This window comes from Gobio gobio, assembly GCF_949357685.1.
Source record: "Gobio gobio genome assembly, chromosome: 11".
Classification (NCBI taxonomy): Eukaryota; Metazoa; Chordata; class Actinopteri; order Cypriniformes; family Gobionidae; genus Gobio; species Gobio gobio.
Window position 1 is genome coordinate 1,774,868 of NC_137104.1, and position 4,156 is coordinate 1,779,023.

The window sequence follows — 4,156 nt, forward strand, 5'->3', positions numbered from 1 at the left end:
GTTACGACGCCTCCTTCACACACATGAGCTTCCCATTCTCAATCCGTAGGGTTTAATATGGAGTCTCAGCTCTAACAGCTCCAGCTCTGCTTTCCTCAAGGTTTAGGAGTGTGTTTATGGGGATTCTTCATTTGTGATGTTGGACGAGAAGGCCTGGCTCTCAGTCTCCGCTCTAATTCATCCCAAAGCTGTTCTATCGGATTGAGGTCAGGACTCCAGTTCCTCCACACCAAACTCCTCATCATGTCTTTATGGAGACGCTTTGAGCACTGGTCAGTCATGCTGGGACAGGAAGGGGCCGTCCCCAAACTGGGCCCACAAAGTTGGGAGCATGAAATTGTCCAAAATGTCTTGGTGAAGCATTAAGAGTTCCTTTCACTGGAACTAACCCCTGAAAAACAACCCCACCCCATAATCCCCCCTCCACCAAACTTTACACTTGGCACAATGCAGTCAGGCAAGTCCCGTTCTCCAGGCAACCGCCAAACCCAGACTCGTCTATGGGATTGTCAGACAGAGAAGCGTGATTGGTCACTCAGAGAACACGTCTCCACTGCTCTAGAGTCCAGTGGCGGCGCGCTTTACCCCACTGCATCCCACACTTTGCATTGCACTTGGTGATGTGCGGCTTGGATGAACGGCTCGGCCATGGAAACCCATTCCATGAAGCTCTACACACTGTTCTTGAGCTCATCTGAAGGACACAGAAGTTTGGAGGTCTGGAGCTCTTGACTCTGCAGAAAGTTGGCCACTTCTGTGACCCTCAGCATGCGCTGACCCCGCTCTGTGACCCTCAGCATGGGCTGACCCCGCTCTGTGACCCTCAGCATGGGCTGACCCCGCTCTGTGACCCTCAGCATGGGCTGAACCCGCTCTGTGACCCTCAGCATGCGCTGACCCCGCTCTGTGACCCTCAGCATGGGCTGAACCCGCTCTGTGACCCTCAGCATGCGCTGACCCCGCTCTGTGACCCTCAGCATGGGCTGACCCCGCTCTGTGACCCTCAGCATGGGCTGACCCCGCTCTGTGACCCTCAGCATGCGCTGACCCCGCTCTGTGACCCTCAGCATAGGCTGACCCCGCTCTGTGACCCTCAGCATGCGCTGACCCCGCTCTATGACCCTCAGCATGGGCTGACCCCGCTCTGTGACCCTCAGCATGGGCTGACCCCGCTCTGTGACCCTCAGCATGGGCTGACCCCGCTCTGTGACCCTCAGCATGGGCTGACCCCGCTCTGTGACCCTCAGCATGCGCTGACCCCGCTCTGTGATTTTACTTCGTGGCTAATTTTGGATGGCAAAGTGTTAAAAACTGCTGTATTTTTTTTATATTAGCATGCAGCAAGTAATTTTTTCCACTTAAACTCCTCAAATGTAACCAATTTTAACTTAATTAAAAAATGTTTTATACAAGATTCAACTCAAATTTAAAAAAATGAGTTGAAATGTCTTAAACTTAAGTTCAGTCGCTGTCTTACATTTTTGAGATGTTTTGTGTTCATTTACCCAGTTCATATTTCACAGTGAGGTTTGATTTGTTAACTTTGATCAATGTGTTTGTTATTTGTTCATCTGTGTTAATGTGAGTTTATTAACTGATGTCAACAAACACAACTTCTGATTTTAATAATGTGGTAAATGTTGAAATGAACATAAAGATGCTGTAGAAGTGCAGTTCATTATTACATCGTGTTAGCTTATATTAACTGTTTTAAATGTACCACATCAATTACATTTACTGTTAATAATCATTTATGCAATTGTTTAATAAAACAAATCATTTAATAAATGTGGCTTCAGTCTTCTTTAAAATTAAAAAATATATATTTGTTTTTTATTAAAATACGCCATGTCTTCATATAGAGTGTTTCTTAACCACAAATATTAATTATTTGAACATATAACCAACCATTTCTTTAAAATATTTACTATCTTGAAGGGAAAACAAAGGAATTAATTGACATGGTTTTAAACACGCTTTTTAAATGGCACATGAGTTTTGGTAAAACATACATCCATCTTCTGCTTAGAAACCTTGTAAAGAACTAAATAAAGTTACCTGAGATTGACCAATACACATTTTGAAGAGTTAAATATGTGTAGTATTAGATTCAGTGTTGAAAAAATAAATAAAATAAAGTTTAATTTTTAAGAGTTCACCCATTCGGTGAAATGGCTCTACAAATAAATGAATAATTTTGCTTAAAAATACTGTCTATGAAGGCATCTCACACTGTCTGGAGACACAAGATCTCTATCCATCTTGATTTATTATTATTATTTGTCTATTTCCTTCAATGTGTGGTTATGAAAAGCCCAAACCGATCATATGACCACCAAAACGTTGTTGTAAATCTGGTGTAATTATTACAAATGGAGCTTTAAAAGCTCATAATAATGGAGAAATATTGTGTACTAAAGACTTTTTAATGTTTGCTCATGAATCTGATCATAACTCCAGTAAATCAGTGTAATATTCCTCCAGTGTAGATCAGCTGTGAATATACAGTAAAGTGTCATTTATTCCATCATTACTCCAGTCTTCAGAGTCACATGACCCTTCACTCATCATTCTCATATGATGATCAACACACATTTATGATTATTATCAGTGTTGAGAACGGTCATATTTGTGTGGAAACTGAGATGGAGTTTATTCTTCAGGATAAATGTTGATGATCGTGAATCCGTGTTCCTGAAGCTTGTGTGAGGCTGACCCCTACTGGACACACACACACACACACACACACACACACACACGGAGTGAATCCCAGGGACATTCCGATCAGGATTTGCTTTCATAGGAATCAAACTCCTGACCAAGCGCCGGACTCTACAACTGGAGTTTAATGAAGGAACTAATGTAAGACCCGTTAAAGAAAATATATAAACTGAACACGTGACACCTCAGCGTTTGAGAACACAATTTCCAACAGATCTTCACTTAATTCGTTTGACTAAACATAGCTTAAAGTTTGAGATCTTGTGAAAGTGATTTTATGATTAAAACAAGAACAAATATCTACCGATGTGTTCGGAAAAATCAACTTAACGGACTCTTTTCACAGACGGTGATGACGCGTTTTAACGGTCACCAATATCGTAAATCACGCAACGTTTTTTGTATTTTAATTTTTTTTAAATGTATGTACATGTATAACACTAATACGTTGTATTTTATTACTTTTGCATCACATTACAAAAAAACAAAACAAGTTAGCGCTGCTGTGAGGGTGTTTTTAATGGGAGTGATGGTAAAATGAACACATTTCTCTCTTTTGACTGCCGTTATTAATCTCACTCTATTTTTCCCCTCTTTTTGAAAGTTGTGAAATCACTATAGTGGCGTTTTTCTTTTGCTATTCGACCAAATGGGCACACAAAAAAATATATTTAAAGCTGCAGTCCGTGACTTTTCGTCTTGCGGAAGAACATTGCAGCCGGAGCTACTTCTCTCTGTTTATGTCTAAGGCGAGTCACGCAGGGACTGTGTTCCTCCGCAGCGGTTCCGGTGTGAAATAGTCCCAATACAAACACTTATTATAAGTGTACCATGATAATTCAGGGTTAGACAAAAACACGGTTTGGAAAATAGATTCATGTTGTACAGTCTCATTATATAAGTTTTTGTAAATCTTGAACACAAAAAAAGTAACGGACAGCAGCTTTAATCTCTCATCTTTCTCAATCGCTGCAATGACAGATATTTGTTGTCGTTTTAATCACAAACTCACCTTTGTTCAATTTCTTAGAAAACAAGATGTAATTTCTTCTTTTTGCGGGTCTTGATTTAATGATATTTTAATATTTGTGCTGGAAAACAAAAATCCTGAGGAAAATATATATTTTTTTGTAGTGCATTCAATTTAATGTATGGCTTTTTATTCATTTTATTACATTTTTCTGGCCTTTAATGGTCAGATTAAATGTGCCGGACTCATCGTCTGAACACAAAGGAAGATATTCGTAATGAAATGAAAGATTTCTGTCCTCCATTGACAGTCTAAGCAACTTCAGAAAGTTCATCAAGAGAGACTGATCGATACGGATCGAGCGGATTATTCCAGATGTTCTGAAGAGACTCGACGGCTTTATATGAGGAAGGAAAGTCTGACGGGTTTGAGGACATTAGGAGAGGAAATGACCACAGGATTCTC